Source organism: Ptychodera flava, chromosome 7 (assembly GCF_041260155.1).
Source record: "Ptychodera flava strain L36383 chromosome 7, AS_Pfla_20210202, whole genome shotgun sequence".
Classification (NCBI taxonomy): Eukaryota; Metazoa; Hemichordata; class Enteropneusta; family Ptychoderidae; genus Ptychodera; species Ptychodera flava.
This window is the reverse complement of record NC_091934.1, coordinates 4770700-4792078: the sequence shown is the minus strand read 5'-3', so window position 1 is coordinate 4792078 and position 21379 is coordinate 4770700. Positions and strand designations below refer to the sequence as shown.

The 21379-nt window shown below is 37.2% G+C and overlaps 1 protein-coding gene and 1 long non-coding RNA gene across 2 annotated transcripts in view; one reads left to right on the top strand and one right to left on the bottom strand.

The window, feature by feature from the left end:
* LOC139136617 (uncharacterized) overlaps positions 1-16441 on the top strand; it is a 30068-nt gene extending 13627 nt beyond the window's left edge. The window contains exon 3 of the long non-coding RNA XR_011553204.1: positions 15344-16441. This is a non-coding gene — a long non-coding RNA (uncharacterized lncRNA). The remainder of the gene's footprint in view (positions 1-15343) is intronic.
* The window catches only part of LOC139136615 (ephrin type-B receptor 1-B-like), a 135087-nt gene that overhangs the window by 100319 nt on the left and 13389 nt on the right, over positions 1-21379 (bottom strand). The gene's annotated exons all lie outside the window — the stretch shown is intronic.

The window sequence follows — 21379 nt, the reverse complement described above, 5'->3', positions numbered from 1 at the left end:
AATTTAACTGCAGCAACCCAGAGGAACAATAACACAGTATGGGAAAACTCAAATCTCAGAATCTTTAACAAAGATAAGAACAAGAACTCCAGGTTATGTAGAAAGTCAAGATTTCCCAGGAGAGCCCACAAAAAGGCTAGAATCACAATCCGACATGTAAAATGGTCAATGGTTGGAAATCCTCTCCTACACCTCTTAAATCTCAAGGTGTTAGAACTAAGATCACTCACTGCTAACACAGACAAATGACAGTTTCCGGCCATCAAACCCCTGGGATACGGCAAAGCCTCTTTCTGTCAACAGAATTTTTAACATCTCTTTCAGTTCTCTTATATATGCCAGCACAGTGCACAAAAGTCAATTTCCCTGAGGAAGTACAGCACACACTCTTGGTAGACTAGTGGCCTAACTAATCTCTTTTCATTTGATTTCAACATTAGCTATTTCGTCACAAGAATTTCCAGTTTCTTTCATCAGTATATTACACCACCAAAACAAAAAATTGCAAATTTTGAATTTCTAAGTGCAACATTTTATACTCTGTGGACAAATTTTTGACTTTGGATCAGAAAGACAATTTGATATTGATGATATAAAGTATGAAACGATGGATGGAAATCTCAAAATGATGCTAGCTGCAGAGCTGATTTAATTATTGAATCCGTTTGGATTACAAGATGTCACATCTGTGTGAAATCTGTGTGTCGCTTTTAATCAGCTATTACAGACAGCTTGTCAAATTCATAGCCTTGGCATTCTTTTTCGGTGTTGTGAATTTCCACTGGCAAAAAGAACCAGCAACACTGAAGAATTCTAACTAACATATGTTATGGTATTCACCCGTTCAGTTATTTCCCAGTGCAGAGAAAAGGCATTTCCTTGAATTTGTACAGAAAGAACCCTCTTTTTGAATAACACTTCATGCGATCAATATTCTGGTTTAGCCTCCACTGCAATTGCCCATTATCTCACATAATTCTTGTTAAAATTTCACTTCCAAACCACATGCAGTCTTCCCTTCGGATTAAGGCAAAGAAATTGCATGCCAGGAAGATGCGATTGTGAAATGATACGATGCAGAACTGTGGTGTGTTGAGAGATGTGATTTAGTCATTGAAGCTGTAATGAGAGAGAATACACAGTGCTGACCAAAAAAAAAAGGCTCAACGGGAAACTATGCTTAGTGATTGCTATTCCATCACTGCCTTCATTGAATACGACTTCCCAGCATGCTCCACATTGCATGTACAGTTTGATACTCAGCCGTGATTACATCGTCATCATATTTCAATCTTTATGTGTAATGTTGCCATAATACAGTCAATGAAAAGATGTTGCTTGCCAAATTTCCAATTATTATATTTACGTTATGATTCAATATTGTTTGAGTCGTAGATGAGATACTCAGATTAATCCAATGCACAGAGGCTACCAGACATTTCACATGAGTTCATATAAATTTTTTCTAGAATTTGAGGCAAATTTTCTAGACCCACTGGAACTGTATAAAAGATCAACACTGACTGTATTTTATGTCTAAACTATTCACACGAAATGAAAATGATGAAATGTGAAAAGGTATTAACTTGAATGGCATCGATAATTTCCTTTCCGATTGAAATTATGATGATATGTATCTTGAAGTACAGTGATTTGTAGAGCAATCAATGCGCCATCTGCTTTGCAGTTCTCAACCATTTTGATTTCACTCAAGGAGAAAATTACCAAGCAGAAACAAAGTGTAGTCTGGTACACTCACAATTGAAATTGGAAAATAATTCAATATTTCAGTTAGGAGAGCTTGATCTGGCAGCCTGAAATATCTGCATCTAATATGTCGAAATGCAGATCCAGATGATGTCTAATGAATTCTTTATTTTCTACAATTGATCAGTCGGTCTCTGTATCATTCTGAAATTGTGTAACCCTTTGTTCACGGGCATATTTCAGATTGCACTATTGATTAAAAATACTCACCTTATTATCATTTAAATTTGGCATCCATTTCATCTCATTGTCAATTTGACAGTATTATCAATTTTACTGCATTGTCCATACTACTCTCTGGCCTTTGCTACATCACTTACAAGGCATCAATTATGCTTGCCATTGTCTTTCACAATTTGAGTCCAAACATTCCAATAATAATTATCAATGATTACTAGATTAATTCTGACATTCCATATCAGAGAATAGATAATATATTATCCAACATTACTACAAATCCATTATTTACAGACTGCATAAAAATCATTGTGAAAGGATTTTTGGGGAATGAATGTATTTTGAATTGTGGATATGATATCTAGTTGTAATTTACTATGTTTTATAAAACATAGTTCAATATCTGAGAACATCCATTTTATATCAACTTGACTAATATTCCTGGATTTTGGAAAACTGTCGCACAGAAGGACAAGTACATTAAAATATCAGAAACAGTATTTTAATATCAAAAATAGAAATCACATATCTACCTTATCAGCAATTGACCTGCCAAACCTGGCAAACACAATTTTGATGTAATAATTTAGCATTCTTGACCAGATCTATGCAGTTATAAATGTATATTTAAGTACAAACCAAGGCTCTCAGGAGCTAATATATTACATCAATACTAACATGAACGAGTATTTTCTTCAACAATTTTGACAAAATTATGTTTTATCAATATACACAGGTGCAGCCTCTTATCAGAGATTGGGAGAATAAATTTCCAGGCAACCAAATTTGTTCAAGGTAGCGGTGGTATCACAGTTATAAATACGGCATGTGACGCAATACATTTCAGCCATGCATCATAATTTAAAAAGTGTCTTGAAATATTCATGAGATAGAAATCTTTTATGTAACACTGAGTCTCGTTATATATCATTCAAGAAAGCTTCTACGGAGTCATAAAAAGGTTTGATTGAGATGTTTGTTAAAGTAGACCTACAAATAATTTTCATTAGTGGCACTTTTTTGAGGGAAGAATGTGTGATGAACAGTTTCACTTGATTTCTCCTTGAGGTGCCTGACTTGTAATTCAGTGAAGCCAGCAAATGAAGGGATCTATATGACAATATCAGGGAGCTGAAATTCCACGGACAAGAAAAATCCTTGTAAGAACCACTTCACAAGCTAACGGCAGGTGAAGCGCAGAAGCTGTACTATTCAGCGACGGCATTCCAGGCGTAACTTTCATTTTCTTCTCAAACTGCCGCAGTTATTGACACGCTGGATCAATTCTATCACCTCTCACCAAACTGCAAACACCCAATCCAATTTCACTGAAAAACACTTGAAAATTCCGTATTTGAAATTCCACTTTACCGGGGACAGGTGATGACAAAATAATTGTTCTTTTCCTAATGTGTTTTCCAAAAGTGCAAGTAGTCTATTGACAGAAGATCTTAGAAGTCAGAGCAGACTACCGTTCACAGTGTGAATTCTTTATTTAACCAAACTCTTGTGTCCCAACCGCTTCTTGCAAGGACAAACGCAATGCGACAGAAGATGCTATTGTTTTATAAGCTGTCAATGGATGACCAATTGACATGTACTCTATTCTTTGCATCTAGATCAATGCTCAGCCTTTTACACCACTTAAAACCATCAGTTCAAATGTCTATTTGCTAAATTTCTTAAGTTTAGCAACCCTATTTAATAGCATTTCTTTCTTTTGCACTATTTCATGAGATTTCTTGTTGTCAGTAAAGTGCAATGTTTGGGTGACAGCACGTAAGACCTTCCAAAAACACTGCTCTGAAGTAGCAGTGTGTTTCCCATATTGATCCACCAGCTATACTTTCAGGCTGAATTTCCCTTCGGACATTGAACACAAAAAATTCAAACTCAGTTCTTTTGAAGACCTCCGACATAAAGATATATACCTGTGTAGATGAAGCTATTCTATCCTACCTTAGAACGGACCACAGTCATTCAAGTGTTTGCTGCCAAGTTAGAACTGAATGTCAAGGGCTATTAATGTGTTGTCACACCTGTTCCTACGTGTAGTTCTATATAACTCCTCTGTAGTCTCTTTCTTTGCTAACTTTCCAACAAAAAGCTCCAACCAATTACCAGGTCACACAAAGTAACACAAGTTTTTTTCCAAAATTTGATCTTTTTTTTTGTAATCACACAAAACATGGTATATATGCCAGAGACAAACGAAAAATCTTCAATTATCTTTAAATTTCCGGAGTTCTGCAACTCATATTTTAATTTTTAGCGACAAAGAAATGTTGCAGTCATAGCAGAGCACAGAGAACATTAGGTATTTTCTACATACAGATGTAAAACACAATGACTACCAAAGAATTATCAAAAATTCCCTTTACTGTGTTCATTTATCACTGACAAGAGATTTATTTAATCTTTGTAATGTTCTTCAGGTCTGCTGATAATCTTTCAATCAGAGTGACACTGTGTATATCAGACTCTAAATCCATTTTCAGCTGGCTCTAATGTCTATCTTTCCCATTACCTTTCCATTTCCACAAGATCTGGCATGATCCATCAATGTCATCCCATACCTTCCATGATCATACAGGGATTCTCTCAACCCCCCTTCATCCATTATCAAAGTTCTCCTTCTAGATCCCTCAATAGACAATGTTATTTTGCATCTTTTGAAAAATGTCCTCATCATTTCCTTCAGAAGCCATTTCCCGTCCTAAATTGATGTGAAATGGATGCATTTATACCAGTCTGGCTTGCCTTTTTGATGGCAAGATAGATGGTCTCAAATACTCTGCCCATTAGCTCTTTACGAAAAGCACTGCTTAATTCATGAAAATCATCGGCAACAATGCTCATAAACACTGCAAAACCACATCCATTTGGAGATGCATATTTCTAGGAGCACGTCATATGTGCCTGAAATCATTTTCTGAAAGATCCATCTCAAATTATTTCTGCTACGATATATATTGCTGAGAGCTCAGACTGAGAACAGGCAAAAAACAGTCCTTTACTCCAATTGCATTGTGATGCTATTTGCTCACGGCGGAAACTGTGAAACTCCAGTGCTGCACAGCGTACTGGAAAAGGAAACATTTAAAAATGTTTTTTTTCACCATTTCTGCAGATGAGTCCTACTGTATAGAAGTGACATTTAGTGGAGTTCCACGGTGTGATTACGAGCAGTTGGACGCACTCAGGGTTTCACAAATCTGACGGAATTGATTTTCTAGACTATTCATCACGCATTCATTTCATGCTTTCGCTGCAACAACTGCATTGGGTAACAATTTATTTCAAGCAGTAGGTTCTGAACTTAAACACAAACTGTGGCTGGTTTTACCGAGTGAAGACTAAAACTTCATGTTTGAAACAGTGAGACTTAAATGTAAATCATGGTGAGTTGCCCTTTCTACAAGCCTGGGTGTGTTGTCAGATCACGTTTATAAAGTCATTAGTAACTAAATCATGTCTGTAACATATCACTCCTAGAAGAAGCAAAACATACATTTTGGAAAATAAACCACTGAATCACATAATGCTTATTTATTTTGCAAATATTTCAAAAATATTTTGACGATTCACTTTTTTTTCCCCGGACAAACTACCGTCACGAAGGCATTCATGGTACTTGCTGAATCGATGACTTTCACGTTTGGACTGAGACGACGGAGATTTATTCTAAACACTGTTGTCACCACCAACTTATGTGAAAAGAACAGCATGTGTGTATTTTTCAAATCAGTGCCTTGAGCTAATAGAAGAGGTTCAGAAATCCCTAGCAACCGATGGAAAGTAGAGAGTACAAGCTAATTAGACGCTGCCTCATAAAAAGAGGAATGGGACTCAGGACAGATTGGGTTTATGACTGCCCTCTGTGTCGGGGCGTAATGACGGGAACCAAATGTCACTTAGAAGGCAAGATACATGGAAAGACAGGGACATTAAGGAGGTAGCACGCATTCTGAAGATATATAGCTAAGGAGTAGGGTAATGAGAAGGCAGCAACAAACGAGATACAGTAGTTGCATGACAAGAATACCCAATTACCAAACCAGATGAGAGATCATGTATCATGCACTAGCATTGTCGGATGTGGTCGTTTCACATGCGGTCATGTACCTACAGTAGCTGCTGAAAAAAACAGCCAGCTTCTGTAAAGGCATATACAAACTGGAAAAACACAAGGGTGTGGTCATACTACAAATGTCAATATCTACAATGCAGTAATACAAGGCTTTATATTTTTTTCTTTTTTCGACAAAGATATAGGGGTCAAAATGCTAGGAATAACCCAACATTTCAAATAAAAGCTGTTTGCAATTAGCAACATGGAGTGTTTGCTTGATGTTTGGAAGAATAACATACATTCAAAAGAAGAAAACGCCACATCATAGAGCAAGTCCATCTACAGATTTTATTTTTTTTGTGGCGTTTTCTTCTTTATAAGGCATTGGTGACCTACGATTAGACAAGGAATCTAAAATATCTAATTCACAAGAAATGATAAATTAGAGAGATTGAAAATGTAAGAAATATCAAAATCACATGATAATGGCCATGTTTATCCAAATGTTTACTAAAATCTTCAAAACTGTACCCATCTTTTGTTGAGGTATTCAGTTCGCCTGCCAATTTGCAGTTATATTTGCTGAATGTAGATAAAGCTTAAAACCCAACAGAGGTGCTAACGGCTTTAATCTACACTCACTTCGCCAGCATCAGATCTGCAAACCCAGCTAGTCAACCAGACATCTGTGTAATACCAAAGATTTCAGAAACATTTCCCCTACAGACTGCCCAAGGTAAAAATTCTGAGTGCTGGAGGGAGCAATAGCTTACACATTGTTGAGTCTTGCCGTATTTATACAAGGCTCTGAACAGGCGCAATCCTTGCAAATTGGCTTAGCACAAAGCACTCCTTAGCCGGGCAAATACGTACCTCAAAGTCAGATGAAGAACAGAAAAAGTGGTGCGTACACAAAGCTGACTTAGACAATTCACTGTACAACTGTACAGCACCTGGGGGATAAAGTAAGCTTGTTTGTTGAAAAACCAGGGGGAAAAGCAAGCAATATCTATAGGCATCTGTGGATATAGACAAACTAACTGCTTGCTTACCAAAGTCATAGATTTGTTTTGTTTCGTTCTGCTTCTGTTTGCTGAGTATAATCAAGACTTGGCTTGAAATCAAGCAATTATCAAGTGTAAAATTGGTTATTTATCCTGTATTGGTAATTCATAACATGAAAAGGGAACAAAGACTCCCTGGTTGGCAAATTGACAAAGGCTGGCTTCAGGTGTCGGTGTTTTCTTGCAAATTTAAAGAATTTACTTCAAGCAGCCATATCACGGTCTTACTTTGTGGCAGGCTGTGTTACTGAAATCTGATCTATTCGTACAAGTGAGTGGAATGCAATGTGTTTGACTGGGTTTCATGTCTGTGAAAAGCTACACTGTTGTCGCTTTTATGTTCTGTATAAATACAGGTATCCAGGTAGTCTTTCGATCCCGTCGTCGGGATTGTCTGCAAAATCGGATCCAGAATTGAGGAGAAAAGTGGCGGCTTTGTTCAAATGAGAATTTCTTTCCTCTATGTGGATGTATTGGTGTGTATCTTTTGCAGTGAGTGGAGTTTGGAACACTGCCGGTAGCAGTGTAAGATTACATCACTAAAAGATTTGTTGATTTTTAGAATGCATCGACACCATGTAACCCTGGATAAAACCATCAGACTTCACTCACCGAAAAATCTTAAAACAGTTTTAGCGGTTAATGACCACTTTAGCGGTGGTGCTTTGCCATCACAACAACCATTTTCAGACACCGATCTGGCAGGAGTGAAACCATACACTAAGAGGTATTTGTTCCCTCTGTCATGGGTATAAACACACACAATGACCCTGTCTTTCATTTGAGTCTTAACGTTCCAGGTAGTGACACCTGTTACGACAAATGAACAAAACAGAAGACAGAACTCTTGGATGTTTTATATCAAACTTTTTCTGCTCCAGCTCAAATGAATATAATTAGTTTTACAGGCCGGCAGACGGGTACAAAAGACCAAAAGAACTTCTAAAAGTGGATAGACTTATTGCACTTCCAAAACGTGACTGTTCAGTATTAGGCATCCTTACACAACTCTACAGTATTAATCCTGTATTGGCTTTCAAACACATGATGATGAACCTTGTATTAAGCATGTACCCGCTGTGAATCTTTAAAGATCCTGATGATTTTACTGAAAATGAGGGAACAGCTGAAATTTTCACATGACTTTTCACTTCATTATTTTGTAATTCCAGAACTTCATCTTCACAGCCGAAGGTGTTCCATCAATAAAGAGGACATCATTCCAGTCAAAGTTAATGGGATAGCTTTTCCCTGCAATATGAGATGTAATAATCTCTTACTTCGTCAACTTTATATTATTATAATTTAACGAAAAAAATTTAAAGAATCTCTGATGATAATTATCACATATATACATACCTGTCTGCACTTAATTGAATCATTAAAATTAAATTTGCAAATTTATTAACTTTGCCAAAGCGTAACAGGCATTTCTGAAATGCCAGTTATCTTTCGCTCTATATATTTACTCTGAAGAATATGACTTTTCTTGCATAATATCTTGATTGGTAGATGCAGGTCACATGACCTTGGTCATGTGACACACTGCAATTGAAACTTTAGCTGGGTATCCACAATCCACACTAATCATCTGTCAAAACAGTTGGATGAAAATTAAAGTGTGCAGCAATATATAGAGTCTAAAATCCTCAGACAATTTGTGCCAAGATCAATCAGGGACTTTCCTGGGTAATTTTCCTCGCTTAATTCGCTTCAAGAAAATACACAGCAATGAATGATGGCCGCTGTGGTTGTAGTTTGATGAGTCACGTTCAGACGAATAACATTATGAGAATTACGACCGGTTATTATGGGTCATCTCAGAGCATTGGAGTTATTATGTCCGGCCAATTTTATTATTAGAACAAGATTGATAATTTGCAATATGCAGGGTTAATCTGTGGAAGTGCTAGTTCTGTCAGCCACTGTTCTGAGATGTCAAATTTGCCAATCTACTGTGCATCTGTTGCCATCTTTCAAGAACACCATAATACACTGGCAATGAAGATATTTGGTTGCAGATGGATTCAACAGTAGAAACTAGTCATTCTTTTTTCTGAGGACTGCCTCCCGGGTTCTGGACACTGGTCTTGTTTTCTGTATAAATACTATACTGTACATTATATAGTAACTTGCCTTTATAGGCACACAGGCATACAGCATATTTCAATTTTGGATTGAAACTAGCATACATTTCCGAACATCACTTTATTTCTTTAAATTCACCCTTCAACCTATTCAAACTACCATTTCATTAGTATTTATCAATGCAATCAAAACGATAAGACTGAAACCACGATTCTGATGTCATCAGATCTGTAAAGGTACATACATGTACTTTCTGCAAATCTAAATTCAAAAGCTTAGGGTTAACTCAAACTGTGTTGTACATTGAGAGCAGCGCTAACCTCTTATCCAGCACAGCTGTTTGCTGACAACTGCAGAAATTGATCATAAAAAAGAATTACAAGTAGACATGTGTGGTAATAACACATGGTAAATGATGGATAGCAGGAATTGGAACAAAACCTATGTGTAATTCAGAAGACAGGAAACTCTCTACTTTATGAGACTTATGACATGTGTACCCAACACTTCAAAGTGTTTGCACTGCTTTCTTATAAAGTGTAGTCTTGTACAGAGGTTGCCCCTAACGACACCCTGACTACCAGTCACGTTACTCATCATGCATGGTGTGTATACCATTGACAAAATCTATATATGTTGCTACATTTCAGACCCAACTTGCAGGCAGTGCTGTTATATACTGCAATGTTGGGATTCAATTTTATCATGTGTGTGAATAATATTATTGATCAATCAAATCTGGTGACAGTTTCATTTTCAGTTTACAGATTACGGTATAATTTGGTTAATTATCCTCCTGATCATGGAAGTCACTGAGGCTTCTTCCAATTAGAGTGAATATATTCAGAAAAAACAGAAAAAAGAAATTCTGATTGGGTGTATTTTTGTTTATTTTCATTTTTCAAAGCCTTTTTTTGACAACTTTTATCACAAAGAAAAAGCGTGCAGGCTTCTTTTCAAAAATTACACTTAGACTGCAGAATTGCTTAGAGACAAAATATTTCCATAACATCTGTACGGTTGAGTCATATTTTCATGTTTCCCTGGGCAAGCTCTAGTAACTGTTTACTGTTATTTTTGACTTGAAGCCAAGTGACAGCAGAGAGGCAGTGAAAACAGTGTCTTTTGTATCATGGGCCATATTACAGTTCTGTTTTCAAGACATCTTACCTGGCCACTTTTCTCACAAACCCTGGCAAACATCGTTTCCCTCTTGCTAACGATCAAAATCAATCATGGTTACATCAAACAAAAGCTGTAATTCAGCTGAGGCTTTTATGTGTCCTGACAGATGTGCCATAGATGCTTTTTGCGTCTCTAAGTGCAATTATGACTCCAAATGTCGTCTCCTCTCTATACTGTTGGCAGGATAGTTTTGTGTGATCTGATTGTAAGGGGCACCAGGAGCCATTATCTAAACTATCAGGCTTTCAACAAACCATCCCATGAAAAACCTTCATTTCAAATAATTCTCAAAGTCTGTAAACACCAAATTCTTGGCACACAATTAGAAAACACTGAAATAATGGCCAGTGTTGGCACGTTTTCCGCCCTACTCCGGGATCATTCACCGCCATACACAGCAATAAACATGACCTATGCCCTCTAGTAAGAGTGCCTCTTTTGTGTGGGAGTCTGGCCCAATCACGCTGAACACTAAGCCGACTGATGAGTAATTAGTATTCTTTGGGTCTCAAAAGGTTGGCTGGCTAGGTCTGAAAACACTGACTACCTCGGCTGTCCTTTATCCTCAAACACTCAATACTTAGACTCTCAGGCAACTCTACAGTCTGCATAACAAATACTGGGTGTATCTTTAAAATTCTGAAACAGTTTTCACCTGCATGCATTTTTGATGAGGGCTACTCGCTAATGACAGCGAGAGACAGTACTTGTGGCTTATTTACTGTGACAAGGTGGGGCAAATTTACTGCATTTTTGCAAAAGTTGAATTTTCTGAAACCAGACCTTGCCACAATGGTGTCATGTACTAATCTGAGACTGTTCACTACTATCAGTACCATTGTGCATATACTGACCCAGCTTGTCCGTATTCCAAGTAACTTTGTATGACGTTGACGTTACAGGTAGACTGTTACAAATATAACTATTACTATTTTGAGTATTTACATTGGAATTTTTTGACAGAAAATCCCACACAGGAACCCTATTGTTACATAGTGTCATTGACATGCATGTATCATTTCATCTGGTTAATATGGAGACAAAGTCACGCTGTCTGTGATTCGTCAGCGTCTGAGCTTTGTCACTGCCGTGCAGCGCAGCGCCACGGATTTCCTGCGAGGGATGATTAGTGGGACCAGTTGACCGGAAAATCAATCGCCAATTATTGCTCTCCTGAAGAACAATTTCTAGACCGGTGTTATCTTAATTTTGAGACCACCCTGAAAATCTACGTTCTACCGGTGTTCCTACGAAAAAGAAGGCGTTCATTTCCCCCGTAAACAAAGCAACGTCATTTGGTTTTATTTCACACATACTGCACGGTCGGTAACTCAGAACAGAGTCGGTCAGTTTAACTTTTGTCTTCTTTTGTTGAAGTTCCTTCCTTCTTTGCTTTATAATCAGGTGGTAATGAAAAAGCTACACCTATTTTGACATGAGGATGTCGTTAATCAAAGCAGCCTTTCCTTAAAGTAGAACACGGTGCATTTCAGATGAACTTATCAGGTCAGAGGCTGCTGTGATCTTCCCACCTTTTCACAATACAAATTCCCTGTATGCGTACTAGCTGTTGCCACGGAAATTAAGCACCATTACCAATGAGTTTCGGAGTCATTACAATAATGGCTTTTGCGACTTCAAAACTTTCCATTTCAAACGACTTTTCTTGGTCCTGATAAATGAAACAGCATAACAGCCATGGGTAGTCATTTCTCAGCCTTGGCATCAATAGCAGACTTGTTCAGTAAACTTTACCCATACTGCCGGTTTGGTGCATGAAAGTATACTGGACGTAAAACCCATGACATTTCGTTAAAAGACATTCCTCTGTTCAGTTCCACCACAAAAACTAATGAGCATGGGATTTCGAAACATCATTACTCTGTAAATTGGCAACAGAATTAAAACTGTCAAACCTAATTGGCTTAAATTAAATATCAGTAAAATTTAATTTAATTCTCACAGTATAAGGCATTGTGTGCAATGAGATTAGTTAGGCTTTCAATATGCATAGAGTTGCTTATTTTATTTAAGCAGGCATGACAACTCTATGGTGAAACAAATGGACATGAAAACCTTTTGGAAGGGTGTGTGTTATATGTTGACATTTCTCTGAAATACAGCTCAGAGGGTCTGACCTATGGAACATGCAACGGATTTCTATTCCATAAGGTGCAATAATGTCTGCACTGAAACTACCCAGAAACTCTTCAAGTTATAACATACTTCTTTCCAAAATTAAATTCCATGATCTCGGGTCATAGAAAAGGTTTTTTCATTTCTCAAGGCACCCAGAAAGACTTGTAACTTAATTGAGAAACTGTAATGATATCAAATAAAAGTCTTCTCATTTGCTGAAATTTGTGATTTCAAATGGTTAGAGTTTGAAAACTCTTTTGAAGTTTCTGGCTGTGCCGGTGTTAAAGTAGGGGAGGTTAAGAGAGGCATACCGCCCATGCATTGAAATCCTGGAACATTCCCACAACAAAGTCACAGCAAAATACCTTTAACTTTTCTCTTTAGCTTCTTGGTTCTTAATGAGGCCCAGACATCCTTGCCAACTTTGTACATTATCATGATGTGAACAAACACAATGAAGACTTGGACAGACGTGTCCCTCACAAAAATACCATACAAGAATGACTACAAGGAGAAAGTGATCAAAACTTCACAGGACATCAGACAGTGTAAATACTAAATGTTTTACGATCATAATTGAATTACCCAATCCTTATCAACAAAAATACTGCAATCCTTGCATACCACACCTCTTACTGTCAAATTTTCACACCTCAACGCCCAGATCAAAACTGCGATAGTGAAAAACATTCAGAAAACTGAGGATGACCTTTGTGCAGCAATATAAAAATACACACCAAACATTCAGGATATTCATCCCATTCAGCTGAGCAGGAAATACAAAAGTAGAAAAAAATGTGTTTTTTTTTCTGGAGAGAGACAAATTCCTCAGATCTTTACTCTAACTTCCATCTTTCCATTGCTGGAAACAGGTCAACACCCTCTCTCTACAGAGTTAAAAAAATAAAGTTCTTTGTAACTATTTGGATGGATCTGCAGTGAGGTTTACTTAGAACATAAAATCTTTGAACCTAAGATCAGAAAACGTGTTTGAGGACAGAAATTAAGACTATCCTGCTGACATTTTGATTTTTCCGGTCGGAAGTGAACTCTGGTTGTGGTCAGTCTTATCAACACTGAGAGTCTATCACTCAGGCAAACACTGTTTGTTTTTCACCACATGATATCTCGTAAGTCCTACATATCCCAACATGAAACTGTTTACTTTCAAACAGCCATTGGAATCAAGGAGTCCATCCAATAAATCTGGGTCTTTTTACCTTTCACCACCAGACTTTGGGATCGTCCATTGTTTTGACAAAGGAGGGGTGGATTGTAGACTGGAAAATGGGTGTGAGGTGAGAACCTGCAGTGCAGATTTTCCATCAACAGATCTTCAAACAACTGATGAACTATGCTTTCTACACTGGCAGAGCATTCAGTAAAATTTCTTTTTACATTTGCTATAAACCTTGGACCCCCTGGCAACACTTAGCAATTAATCCCTTAAATGTACGCTCAGTACTCCACCATATCGTAGCAACATTTATACTTGCATTAGGATCTGTTGAGTGGGCTATGTTGTTTTGTTAGAGTCTTACAGCTCTGTTGCATGAGTGATACCAAGGTGGACATATGAACAGCCCTTCGGCCAATACATTCAACTCATTTTGTTCTGCCTGCTTTATAACGGGTACATACGTTTTCCTGCAAGTTGGGGAAACCCATGGTGGTCTGGAGTCGCCTTCTCAAATCTTTCAAACTTTAAATCAAGCCTTTTTCAAATACAGCACCATGACTTTTGACCTACAACAATTTATATTTTTATGTCTCACCGCCAGTTGGTCAAATAATGCTTACACTGATAGATAGTTGACAGTGTCAACAGTTTGCTGAGGTCTTGAATAAACCCACTGTGTCTCCAAACAGGTGGTGAAATTGACAATAAAACAGGCGTAAACAAACAGACCCCTGGCGGACTTATTGTTGCCCTAGCTGCCCACTCTTCTCACAGTCTTTAGAAAGTTTTCATCCCGCAAAACCTCCCTCTGGCCATTATACAAAAAGGTAAAATAGTACAACACAGCACACAGGCCACATTAAATGAAAAATAAACAGTTGCAAATCAGAGTTTACAGACTACAAAATAGCTGCTTGGTCTTCATGTTACTCACACAATGTTGATTAAAAAGCCCTGTCTCTCCAAATCAATAAGTTTTAACTCAAACTTGCTAGACTTTGTACGGGTCAAAATTTCCCTCTTTTGTATAATTGGGAGTACACCTTACAGTGGAAGTACAAACTTTAAAAATGTCTAATCAATAGAATTTTTAGTGTAATTGTTAGGTTGTTGGAGTTACAATCCCTCTCCTTTTTGGGTTCAGCTAAATTCACATTCAAATCAAGGTGTTTATGTGTAGCAGGTGAAATACAGGGCTTTTGCCCCATCAACGACGATATGACTTTTTCAACAAAAGCTACATGTAATATCTATTGTATTCACAGGTGTACACAACTTTTTAAGATGGATTTTAGTCTGTAAATAATGTATTTGTGTCAGTGTTCTATTGTGTGGCGGTAGACTTTAACTGGGACAATATTCCAGAAATCAATATGATGTGTCTTCATTGATAACAATAGCAGGTACAACAGATGTTTTATAAATCTTAACAATAATGCAAAGCCTACTATGACAGTTGTCTGACTCAAATTGGAATTGATTTTTTTTTATCCCTGTCTCGGGCTAAACACCCAAACTCATCTTTCCTGAATGGACAGCTACTTATGGCTCTAAAGTACTTCATGACTAATGAAAATAAGCTGAAGCTTCTTTTTAGTAATTTGGTTTTTTTAAATGAATGAAAAAAAGCGAAATTCATCATGAGCAATTTTCGCTTGTTTTTTATCACAGAGAGTATTTGAACACGGTGATACTTTCAGTGACTATTCTGAGAAGAATCAACTACCTGTGGGTTATTCTACAGTTCCGGCAACTTTCTGACAATCTACCTGCATAGCAAGGACATGTTTTAAGAAGAATTCATAGAATCCAAGCTTAGAGATTTGAACGCTCTGAACTTGCTGAAGCTTACCATGGCAATGACTGACACAGACTAGTATGATCTACACTGCTATGAAACATTGGACATCAAATAACTGGTGTCTCATTTACAATTACAAAAGATTCCGACAAGGCTACAAGTCAGCAATTATATTTCACAATCTGCCTCACATTATGATGAAAACTGATTTATGACTGGTGCCTTATATAATACCTATATCAAATACAACACTTCCTTTTGACATTCCGCAATCAACAATCTACAAATATGATTTACAACCAACTGTGAAATACAATTCATCCATGTACATTAAATGGTGTCCTTGCTGAGAAACCTGCACTGATTATTCCAGGGTGTAGTAATCATAAAATGAACTTTCATATTACTACCAATTTAATAATCATGAAGTGTGCATTCACAGATTTATTGCAGATTGTAACTCTTCTTGGCTTCTGAGATCAACCGAAGTCAAACACCAGACTTTTCAAACTCACGTCTCTGTATCACAGTATTACCGGTACTTCAAATTTTAGTGCACTGCAAAATATGTTTTTGTATAATCTTGATGCTGAACCTATGAGAAGCAGTACCAGTAGATTTACTGTATGGTCCCTTCAGAACTGACAAAGTGAAAGATTACACACACACTATGTGCATACATCAGCCTGTTAATAAAACTAATGAATATTTGAGTCCACGAGGAAAAGTTAAAATGCAAGTCATCTGAATCAGCATGATAAATCCTATTGGTCAAATTCTAGCTTGATCATTATGGGGCAGTGAAATTTGGTATGAGAAGTTATATGGTTATATAAGAATGCTAGACTTTGTTTATGTCATTATGGAACTCTCTACATTTAGTTAAACATACTTTTGGTGTTAGCTTATGTCTATGAGAAGTTTACAAGTGGGAGATAAGTGCCTCTCATGAGCAAATAAAATTAAGTTATAACAGGCCTTAGTGTGTCTGTGGGTGTCCATGTGTATATGTACACTGTATTGTCTGCTAGCATGTGCTCAAGGAATGCCCTGTAAACTAGCTGTTGACAAGTCTATAAAAATTCAGAATAGACAGAAAGGAACGCTTGTGTGCATTAATTACAGACACACTGAGACACTGAAGTAGGCAACTGTACATATCACAAGTACTTGTAGAATGTTATGAGTTCCTAACAGCCTGACTCAGAAAATTTGAAAGCTGGTCTTGTGAACCTTGCCCATTTGACAACTAAAAACAGTCTGACAGATAAAAAATTATTATCCAACAACACCCAAGCCTGCATAACAGCCGTATGACCACATACATTCAGTGTTTAAGCGGTACAGCTCAATGCCCTATCTGAACATCAATCAAATCTACCCCGCACACAGCGGAACTAAACTGAGAGCTACAACAGGGTCATGGGACAGGTGGTGGATTGCCCTGGGCAAAGACAACCATGCTAGTAACTAGATCACCGGAATTGTTCACTTCTCTGAGCCTAGGCTGAAGATAACGAATTTTTATAATGAAACAGAAAGAGCTATGAACCTACAGGAAATGTACTGTTTAAACAACCAAACACGCTATTTTGTTTTTTCTGATTGAATTGCCCTCACTGTCGTAAGATTACCCAGGCATACTGGATGCCCTCATGTTTCCATGGCAACCACAGGTGATGCAGATCGGTGACTGGGCTTTTGAAAGCCTGGCAACATACTACTATCATGTAGTAAAACACTTTCATCCAGTTATTGTAATCGGTTTGAAGCAGCTACAGCACAAAATCAGGATGTGACAGACAAAAAATCGTTAGGTATCGTGATAATGTTGCTACGGATACCAGAGATAAACACTTTCCATACTGTAAAGGAGACGGACAAGTGTCTCTATCTCTGAACACGTCCGGCATTATTGAACGACTACAGGATCTTCATTCACATCTACGATAAAGGAACAATGACCACTTATTTAAGGCATTTTCATGTGTTTTTGCTCTTTCTCATACACTGTATTGATGTCCTCTATAGCACGTAGTCAACTAGTGTGAGTTCAAAATCTACAGACAGCAAAGGACCCTGCTGAACAAAATGGTGAGTGTGAGGATTAATTTAACCATTTTTTATGTCATAATTTATGAACACAAATATGTCAAAAACTTCTACCCTCTTGGATCATGTTTCCAGACCAACCAGTGATAAGTCCATTTTAATTTTCTATTTATGACGGAATGACAAAGGCAGTGAGGGCAACTCATGACCTGCCAGATGTATGACTTGTGAAAAACTAATTCTGAACAGATACTGCGATTACAAATAACCTAACATCCGGTTTGATATTTGAGAAGTAGTTTCAAGTGATGTTTACCCTTTGCATCAAGAGTTCTCTCATGCTTTTTGCTCAGCTCTCATCAATCCATGTATCCACTCATCCCACTCATAAATTTATCCCGTAAGTTTTCCATCTCAGTCCCAGCCATTACCGACTGCTCTGTTCAAATGCTGCACTTTTTAATACCAACAAAAGGTTTTAAGGTACACGTATCTATACTTGGGCTATTAATAACCAAAGTGTTAAAATTCCTTTCATTTTGCTAGTGCATGTCGATCCACAAGAAACAACACACATCTGTCCATTTTGTAAGGAGTTTTTTACTTCCAGTTCATTTCCTCCACATCTTCATGCGTAAAAAGGTCACAAGTGCAGGCGCACTCTATTGCTTTCAAGAAAACACTAACCCAAAATATTGAGCCACAGAGAAATTTTCAACAACAGATTCGGGCAGAAACGAATCTTGATTAAGGCACAAAGAGTGAGTGGGAAAGATGGCCTTTTCAGTGACTCTTTTCAGCTGACAAAAGTCGTTTTGTTGCCCATGAGATCCAATATTGTGCCCAGATTTGAAAAGAGATGTCCTCAGCCACAGAAATCCCCAAACAGTTTTCATTCATCAACATAATTGGTGTCCCAACAGGGTAAAAACATTTGAAATGGAAGCATGAAAACAGAATGTCCTCATCTGGTCTCTTTCTACGTAATGAAATTTGCTGAACAGAAAAACAGAACTACTCACGTCTGTTCATGCTTTTGGAAATTCATTTTTCAAAATATCATTGTTTCATACTGATTTAATTTTTGCTTTTTTCGACAGGTGACATGTCTTTAACAATTGATACATTAAGGTACTGTAAAGAGGACCAAATGTATTTTAGCACTTCCAACTAATAAATAGGTCTTGCATCTCTTTTGTAAAGACAATGAGATAAAACCAAAGCCCTTGAGTAAAAAGGTTTGGAAGAGTCCTACAAAACATTCCCTGGGTGTACCAAACAAAAGCACTAATGCAATGCTGGTCAGTCACAGGCAATTAAAACGACATCCTTGAAAAAGCACTAAGCTGAGTAGCAGACAGTGTATCTAATATGCTCAAGTTTTCCAACACTTTTCATTTTTTTCCTCTATGAATCAGACCAGATGGACAAATACCCTGTTTTGCTGCCCACAATGGAGTTGGATTGGCCAAGTCAAAGTTCAGAGAGCAGACTGTGCATTGAATTGTTGCCAAACAGCTGTTACTCTGGCTGGTAATGTAGACCTTACAGTCACATTCCATACAGGTCACTCTAATACTTACACTTTATTTCACACTTGCTTTGTTTCAAATTGAAAAGACATGTCGATGCAGAGACACAAACTGGCTTACACAGATAATGATTACTCATGCGCTAATCAAAAGTTACATCATTTTGGCTGACTATTTGAAGAATCTTAGTGTAACACTGTTTTATCTTTTGTACATTTGCATAATACTATCAACACAAACAGTCCTCTGTCATTTGATGATGAAAGACACTTGAAAGTAGATGTCAATGGCCTACATATCCTCATACAAGTGGTTTTTTTCAGCACTATTAATATTTTGAATAGCCACAAATGAATCATTAATTATGCATTCGGACTAATGATTCACCTGCTAAGAATATTGCATTAGAAAGATTTAAGTCATTAAGAATATATTTGCTGAATTATTCTGATAATCTGGGCAGGAAAAGTCACAAATAATTGCCAGGTGACCTTTGACACCATGACTCACAGTACCTGATTACTTACACTATGCAAGGTCAGTACAAAATATTTCCTTTTCTCTGTGAAATCTTCTTGTCCAAACATTTACCATGAAAAACAAAAAATACTAAACACTGCTGATGACAACTCACTGTAATCGTCATTGCTAAGTTAGGAAAGACACTGACTAAATTACAATACTGACTACACTGCAATATTTTAATTTTCTTTGGAAAACATATAAATGACATTTACATAGCTAACCTTCAAACTGTGACAGTTTCAAGAAGTACAGATTTCATGAGAAAGTTTCCATCCCGGCTGGAAGTTTTCCCCCAACCACACTACTTTGTGACCATCTGTTAGGGTGTATCTGTCCTACATTTTGGATGTGACATCACAACCAAAGGACAAATAATTAGCTGACAAGAATTTCCGCCATAAATACAACTGGAGAGAAATTCTATCCCGGGGATGGTGCACCCTATTAATAGACACTACGCAAGCAAGTGATGAACTAATGCTGGTTTTATAGATCAAGGTACATTGCTCTAACCCTAAATTCCACAATGCCACAAAGCTTAACTTTGTTGATAACCCTGTTTATGTCTGTATGTAAAGAAATAACCATGAAAAGTTTTATTATTCTTTCTGGATGGTGATTTTCCAACCCTGTTCTGTCTTTGCCTTTAAATATTTAGAGATTCCAATGCTCGGAGCTCACAATTCGTCAGGCTATCTCTTGACAGTGTTTTCACATTGCGTAGAATATCACAGAAGTAAAGATTTCATTAGCTGGAACTGGCTCAGCTTGGATGAATTTTTCAGTTTTCATATCAGAAAGTGATTCATAGGACACATCAGTGCGTTCTACATCTGTTTCATTAAGTGCGTAAAGGGGGCCATTTTTCATAGGTCACCTGGTCTCAAGTGATCTTAAATATTTCTGCCTGTCTGACTCAATAACCATGCGATAATGTCAATGTCGTCGCCATAATAATTTTCAGACAGATTACTTTTTATGGCTGAGAAGAGAAAGTCTGGAGTTTGACACCGAGAGTGCTGAACATCTTTGAGCAGAGTAAAGATGCTGTATTGAATGGTAATGCTGTACAGATAGCAAGGTGTTGAAAATGCATTTTGAAAGAGACACCACGTACAGTTACTCTCCACGCTGAAGTTCACTAAACAAAGACTCTAATCAAAAGCTGCGGTAAACATTCAGATATTTTTTGCACTTTTTTATTTTAGAAAGACACAGAACTCATGTAGAACATTTCTCACTGAAACTTTTCAGACATGCAATACTGAAATAACAGCAGTGCTAGTGTAGAGATAATCAGTATGTAATTACAGTATTTTAGATTAGGGACTGGTCAGTTTTCTTCGGCCTGGGGGGGGCCGGTGGATTATTTTTTGCCGACGTCAAAAAGTGGCTGACCCCCCCCTATTCCAAAATTTGAAAACAGGGTGACCCCCCCTATTCCAAATTTCTAAAACAGGGTGACCCCCCCCCCCCCCCCCCCCGGGCGCGACAAAGGTAAAACAAAAGATGGACATAAATTATATTATATATATATATATATATATATATATATATATATATATATATATATATATATTATATATATATATATTTACATTTTACATATATTTATATTTTAAATAGTCATTCTATGTTTTAGTGAAATTGTTGACATGTCAGTTGTAAGATAGGAATTTCAAAGTGTCAATCTTAAGTGTAAATACGGTACATTTTGAATGAGCTGTATTTTGAATGAGCTGTGAATGTATTTCACACTTTCTCTGCTTAACCAGATGTCCTGAACTGTGTACAGAA